Here is an 8309-nt window from a genome sequence, read left to right as displayed (position 1 = left end):
TTCAGAGTTACAATCGGTTGAGCGGGAGACTTTACTAATTTGATTTCAACAATTGACGCATTTCCTTTAATTGGAGAAGATTAAATTTGATGCTTACAAATTAATAGATTGTTGTAGTGTAAGCTATTGTTCCATGTTTGATTTGCTAGAATCATGGTATATTTAGATTGCACACTATACAAAGTATATAAGTTTATAATGGAGGTACGGTAAGCTAGTACAGAGACAAGCTATGGAGGCAAAAGGTTTTTCAGTTGTATTTCACATTATTAGGTAGATAGTTGACGAGATTAGGTTATACACCCGGAATACTATACAGTCCTTGGTCTTAAAGTGTATCAGTAACATGAACGGGTGCCCATTAATTTAATCATTTACTGGCACTGAATATTTGGCTGCAGGATAAGAAATTACGGTCTGTCTAGACTATTTTCTTTCAGATATAAAATAAGAACTCAATTGCCGTCATTTGCTTTGTCTCACTTTGGTGCTGACCATGCAATTGCTTGGAATAACTGAGTTTTACAACATTGCAGACTGTTCTTAAAGCAATATAGACATGGCAGGACATTCTGAGAAGATGCGAAAGCATAATTTATCTAAGATGGAAATGAATTGATGATTAGATTGTGCAGCTTTTGAAATTATGATCATGTTTTACCAGTTTTTGAGGTAATCATATTCGCATATAGCAAACAGTTAATCTTAATTGTCGTAACTCATCCACGGTCAATTCAGTTGGTTTGTAGCTCTGTTCAATAACGCACATGACATATTATGAAGGGATGTATTGTGAGATCCGAGAGATTGACCGTGGGGTGGGTTGTTATGTTGATTAATCTGAACCATAAAGTTTTGCGCAGACGTGCTATAAATCTAAAAGACTACAAACTATTTTTTTAGCCAATCAAATGATTAACTGTAGTTTAAATATAGAAGTGCATTTTCTATGCACAACGTTCAAGGAGATGAATAGCGACATTGTAATCAAGTCAGTGATCATTATGTCAAGAGATGTGAATTATTTTATGACAAGGAAGGGATGGTTGCAATAACAATCAAAATCATATCTAAGAAGGAAGGGATGGTTGCAATAACAATCAAAATCATATCTAAGTTTAATTATCAATTGCATTCTCAACATCGATTACATTAGTTTCATAATATCTAGTTTAGATATCTTACGCATTTATATAAAAAATTCAAGATATCAATCTTGACAAATTTAGCATAGATACTTAGAGGAGATTAAATATCTGTTATCTGTTAGATGATTTATTTAAGCCATCTCTGCCTGATTAAAGAGTAGATACATTTTGATGGGTTCCTAGTAATTTTGCTGAACAAATTTAGGGATGCCATTTATACTTCTTCGAACATCCATCTAAGACGCACCATTCAATTTACTTATTAAGAGTGGGAAGAGGGTCGTATTGCCTCAAACAGAACCTTGTGTATTGAGGAAATATGTCTACTCGAAACTTCACTGAATTTATTGACTGGGCAAGTGTACGAGTCCTTGCTGGATTCATGCATAGTCTGAAACTGTGGCAATAGAATCATAAGGATGAGAGGCGACAAAGCCTGCTTGAGCCGTACCGATCCCAAGCGAAGCCACTATGAGGGAAGTGTTAGCCATTACCAGAGATGCTAGACAAGGACAACAAAAGTATTCACAATCAAATAGTTGGGGAGGAGGTTCCTCCACCATTTTGGAATAATGTATCGGAACTTCTTTGCAAAAGTTCAAAACAATTCATTACATATCGATGAACAGACCCGTGTATCGTCATTATTGCTTAATAAAAGAGTTGTAAATAGGTTATATTAACTAGAAATGCTCCAATACTTGTGATTAGTAGGGTTGATATGATAATGGGGAATGTTAAAAAGTACAACAAAATGGACCATCTTTTTAAAAGTTTTTATGGATGCCTTAGTGTTTCGTACCTCCGTCTGGTACAATAGAATATATTGATAACGTAATGTAACTTTCCAATAGTTTTTATGAATGGCTTATGTGTCTTGTACTACAACTTAGCACAATGGAATTTTTCCTTGACTTAAGGAATTTTTGAAATAAATAATTCACCAGTGAGTAGAACAGTGAAATTTTAAAAAAGAACTTAGATTTTATAAAACAAGGGGAAAATAATTGTTAGGTTTATTACAAGAGAAACATTTTTTTTAAACTTAATTTAAAAATGTTGACTTTGAAAATTGATACTATTAAATTAATTCTAATTTTTTTTAATATTTTAAAAATTGATATTAGATCAAATTTTATTAAAATGAGGATTCCTATAAAAAAAAACATAGAGGGAGGACAATAAAAATATCATTAAAATTGTTCTAACCATAGCTTTTGACTTACCAACCTCTAATAAAATGCTAACCTTAAAGAGATACCAAAATCACTAAATCCATGTTGCTAGCTATTATTGCTAGGATTACATGTGAGTAGGCCAAGAAGTAGCATGGTCATTATGAAAAAAAGTTGGGTGATCAATTTAATCATATATTTATGTTTCTATTACATATCAACGTTGTGGCAAGAAGATTTTTGGGAAGGGTAAGAAGAGAAAGGCTCCATTTCATGAGGAACAAGTTGAAGAAGAGGAAGTTACCCCCAAAATACCGATATCCAAGAAGAAAATAACTTGTGTAGTAGTGATCATGTCCAAAGATCCTAAAGGAAAATTTTATAAGAGGAAGAAGTATGGTTCTACTCTATCTCCAGTAATGGTATCTATTCCAGAGGAAGAAGATTCTAAAAGTCATATCCCCTTGATTAGGAGAATGTGCCGAAGTGTGGTGGCAACAAAGGAGAGAAGACAAAAGAGTTAGACCTAGACTCCTCCACCCTTAAGAGATCAACCCATTCAAATAGATGAATCTACTAATCAAGAAAAGGGCAGTATTGGGGAAGAGTGGGGCTTTGATGAATTTGACATAATTTTGATTTCACCCTAGAGAAGAAACCAGGGGATCAGGAGGTTCCTTTGGCAGTTGTACCCACTTTAGAGGTAAGTTCTAGTGTTGAGGGAGTAACCACTCAATAGGTTACTCAAGAACAAAGGAAGGATGATACATTTGAAGAAGTCAAAATAGAGAAACTTGAGGAAGTGCCTAAGGGCAACGATTCCCAAGAGATTTTTTCTACTAAAGATATTCCACCTCCTCCTCTAGAGCAACTTGATGAAACTCCACCTCCTCCTGCTCTAGAGAAAGAAGAGACAATCCCTCCTCCATTGGATATAGTAGCAAAAGAAAGTGCAACCACTGATCAAAAGCCATAAGCACCTCCAGAGGTTCAAATGCCAACGACTAATATGAAACCTTCTCTACCTAAAGAAGAGGAGGATATAGTATGTATATAAGGGAGAAGGTGGGAAAGGAGAAAACAAAGAGGAAAAAAGAGTAAACAACCTACAATTCTCTCTATGAATCGACCAAATTCATCATCATGTGCCTCAAAGACCATTTGGTTGTCCAAGATCACATAACTGAGGAGAAGAACATATACAATAGTGGAGACCATTGATGTCATATGTGACCCAAGATTGGGTAGGCAACTAGAAGGCATAAATTCCAGCCCCTCAAAGTTAGGAGATATCACCATCCTCACCCCAGAATTACTGATGAGATTGACCTCACGTAGCCCATGAGGGAAGGTGGCAAGGATATGGCGGCAATGGGTGTCAAGAATATATTCAAATGCATGGGCTCAAATGACAATGAGATTGAGGCCCTTAGAAAGAAGAATGAGGCACTAAGGGATTTTGTTACAGAGATAGCAGGTCCTATTGACCTAGCTAATCCAAATATTACATTAAAGATTTCAATCAAAAAATGAGCCACTCCCTCTTTTCTTTTAAATTCTTTTTTGGAAGCTTGTGCATGGTGGAGGTAGAATTTTGCCAATTCCGAGGAAGAGTGCATAGAAGTATTACATTCAAGTTTTGATAATTCAGTTGAGTTGGCAACATTGGTGGAGGGGAAAGACAACACTATAGACCAGACTCATGACTGGGATGCAATGAGGTCCAAACTTAAGAAGATTAAGAAGCAGAGTTGCAAGAAGCTCCTAGCAGTGTATGGTGGTGCAGACTGGACATATTTAATGAATGTATATGAGTAATTGGGATTGGGGAAAAGAAGCTTTTGGAAATGTTCACCCAGATTCAAGATGTTCCAAAATAGGCATCCAATAAATCGCCCGAGAGAGACTACATTTTCAACAAGACGAGTCTTGAAATATATATCAAGATGACTTCAAAAATCATTTATGCCCAGTGGCTATGGTAGTTCAACAATTTTGAGCTTCATTTGAAGCCATCAATGAGTATGATCTATTACGATTATTCAAGAGTGAGAAAGTTTTGAAGAAGTTAGATTAAAAGACAAAAAGCTTCAAAGTCATAAGGAAAAAAGTGCAGGAATTTCGTAATAGGCTAGAAAAAAAGCTTCAAAATATCGATATGCTAGACCCCTTTGACGTGATGGGGATAATGGAAAGATGCAGATCTAAATACCTAGGGGTGCTTCTGGTAGCCTAAGGAGAAATATGCATATCCTAGTTTTGTAGTCTTGTGGACTTAGCCATTTTTTGTAGTTTTGCTAGAAAACAGTGGAGGCCCACACTCCCTAACCATCTCCACACTTCACAACTTCTCAGCTCCACACTTAAAGAAATTTTGAGTTATGAACTATGGACACACAATCTTCTTCCAACAATTTTGGCCCTTTACACATTTTTCACTGCCAGTTTTTATTTGTGAAGGCTTACTTGCAAATATATATATATATATATATATGGAGGAAATGGGGTACATTGAAGTTAATCGAGTTGTTCATGGAGAGATAATGTTTTTCTACAAAAAAGCAATTATATATTGAGAAGTGGAGTTCAAGAAGCACTTTGAAGAGGAAGAGTTCCTTCTTCTTCTTCTCTTCTATTCTTCTCTAATTTTCTACCCATGTAATGGCCCCATAAACATAATACATGTATAAAAATAAGTGGTTTTCTACCCATTTGATGGCCCCATGAACATAATAAATGTATAAAAATAAGTGCAGGATAGTTTTTGATTAAGGAAAACAAGTTTTGAAGGGTGTATGAAACCCTTTACATATCAAAATAATTTAAATGGAGCTCAAATAAAAGATACAACAGACCAAAGGTGAAATAAGTCACCAACCAAAATAAAGCAACCAGGGTGGCCTCACAGATAACACAATAGACTTCTGCCACCAAAACGGGTGCTTGAAACCCCATGGTTACCAAAGAAATAGACATTAAGTCTTGAACCATGACAAACTACAAAGAAACAATGAGCCAAAAAGGCCAAGAGAGCCAAACAAAAAGGGACAACCTCTAAAAGAACAAGTGAGCAATAGGTTTTGAAAGGACCAGAAACCTTTTACAAAACCAAGCCTCAAGATTTACATTTCAGCCCCGTCTTTTGAGAACATAAAGACATATCAAACGAAGGATTGGAGGGCTTGACTTTTTTTTTTCCCCTTTTACTGTTGTTCATCCATCCTCCACCTTCCAGTAGCCTTTTTCCAATCAAGGCCATCAACAACACAACTAACCCCCAACACCCTCATGGAAGGAGATAAAGAAACAACACCACCACACAATTTCTAAACCACAACAGAAGAATAGACAAAAACACTGTCTTGAGATAGAGCCGCAAGAGGGGCAACATTCGAATCAACAATTACATTAGCTGAAGAAGGGACTACTGCAACATTCTTGGTCATCGCCATAGGGACAACATTTGAAACATCAGAGACAACAACATAATCCTCCACCAAATAAAGATCTTCCTGAGAAGAGCCTTCCAACCCATCCCCAACTGTGGAAACTTTCTAAACTATGTAGTGATCATTCGAAACCCCCAACCACCAAGAAGGTGATTTCTTCGATCTAACTTTTTCAGAGGAGCATTGTGTAGCAAGATGGCCGGTCTTATGGAATTTCCTGCATCTAAAGGAAATACCCTCATAATCAAGAAGTTGAATCCAAGAGCCTTTTGGAGAGGCCAACTAAATCATTTCTGGGAGCCCCTTGGAGACATCAATCTCCACAAGAATGTGAGCATATGTCATCCGATACGCATTGGAAGATGCAACATCAACCAGCAAGAAGTCCCCAAGGGCCTCCTGGATAGCTTCTAAGACTGAATCCAACCATAAGTGAAGGGGAAGATTCAACAACCTTACCCAAAGATGAATCTTATTAAATGATTTAGTTGATAGGTCAAAATCCTTATACCAAGGTTTATCCATTAAGGGTAAGCTCTCCTCCCAAGAGAAACCATGACACAGGATGGAATTTCTATCTTCAATAGTAGCAAATTGCACAATAAAAAATCCCCTTGCCACAGGGAAAATTTGAACTAAATTCGAAAGGATAGGTTCCCAATATTTGGATATCCAAGCATGCAGATTCGACAGAGAGGGCCAAAATCCCCTAAAATGAAACATAGTAGTTGTAGAAGAGAAGTCCTCTACATATGTGGAAATCTCATCAACTATTTTAGACTCTAGATGAATCAGAATCGGGTTACTTACAACAACATGCACAACAGCTCGGAGCCCCAACTTCACAGCTTGACCCCCAATACCTACCTCATGGGCAATCACATTAGCATAAGAGATAGTGGATCTTCCCATAGCAACCCGAGGTAGAGCAATAGGGGAATGGTGAGCCTCCCTAGTAGGAACCACAGGAGCAGAAGCCACACCCCTATTTGTTGCAGAGGGACCACTTGACCTTGGCCAGAGAATGAACCACAACCCCATTATCTGCCAAAGATAAATGGTTGGGAGAAGATGCAGATTCAAACCTTGCAAGAGCATCGCAGGTAGAGACAGGAGCAGGAACAAGAGACATCACAAGAATTCAAGAATAAGTGCAGGATAGTTAGTAGCATGATAGGAGTTAGTTTTACATAAAATTGGATTAATTTGCCTTTTTTGTCACATTTACTACATGGGAGAAACCCTACCTTTGAACATCACAAATTTGAGGTAGACTCTCTATTTAACAAAGATGTATAATGTAACAAGGGTTGATATTTTATAAAATAAATTTGTACAATTGGTACTCCTGTTCTAGGTGTGGCCATTCTTGCTAGAGTATTGTCTTTGTAATTTTTTTTATGTGAATGATGGAAGAGATGATTGTCTATTGTATGTGATACTTGTCGATCTTAATTTATTAGAGTTTGTCATAAGTGTCACTAATTCCTCTATTGTGAAGAATGGAAATGGAATTTATGTTAGTACATTCATATTATGTGCACATACTTATGAGTTGTTACACAATTCAATGAATTATTCAACCTTTGAAAAATTCCTTTGATAATTTCATCTGTGAAGTCACAATTGCAGTTTTCCTGACTACATGCATTTTCCCCATACTCCCTCAAACATTTAATTCAAATGGTGTTACAGTAGTGGCTTCTGTCTATTTAGGTTTTCATTTTTTTACAAGTTATTTATCTCTAACTACCTTACTCTCTTTGCCTTTTGTTACAAAAATCTAGTTAATTAGGAAATTCATAATAGCCACATTAAAATCTTCATTCATTAAAAAAAAGAAAATATAAAAAAATAGAAATTTTTTGTTCTATCTCTATTTTATAGGTTTCGTCATTGTAGTTTTCTGAACCAACAAAGGACTCCTCGTGAAAATTATATTGATCTCTTATTGAGCTATACACGAAGTTGGTAGATAGCCTAAAGGAACCTTGAAGTTGATTTAACCAACTTTTTAAGAGAGAAATCTGTTTCGCATTTATGCCATTACCGTTGCATAAAAATGATGCTCAATAGGTTACTATCTTCATAAGCATGGTAGGGTGGGAATGAGGTTTCCACTAGGTGTGTTGGTGTTGCAATACTATACCACTACTAGGGACCTATGTGCAAGTGGTGGGCCTCCTCTTGATTCAAAGCACTTGAACATTAAGAGCTCCATGTAGATCCTCACTTGACTCATGATGCTTTTATGTGTTCTCTTATAGTTGTGCTAAAAGTAGATTATATAATGTATATGCATTGATATTTATGCACATGCATGCATTTGATTCTTAGAGTAGTTTCATTGATGTGTCTATATATTACCCTTTAGTGCATATGTATATAATTGCTTCTTAGTGTATTTTATGACTTATGATATTGACTACAATTGTTTGGATAATTCTTTAATGTACATGTATCTAGTACTGTCCAATGTGGAGAAAGATTGAATTTCATGTTGTTAGGATAAAACCACAGACAAAAATAACAATTAC

This window comes from Cupressus sempervirens, chromosome 11 (genome assembly GCF_028749045.1).
Source record: "Cupressus sempervirens isolate cs-2001-9-10 chromosome 11, ASM2874904v1, whole genome shotgun sequence".
Lineage (NCBI taxonomy): Eukaryota > Viridiplantae > Streptophyta > Pinopsida > Cupressales > Cupressaceae > Cupressus > Cupressus sempervirens.
Note: the sequence above shows the minus strand (reverse complement) of the source record.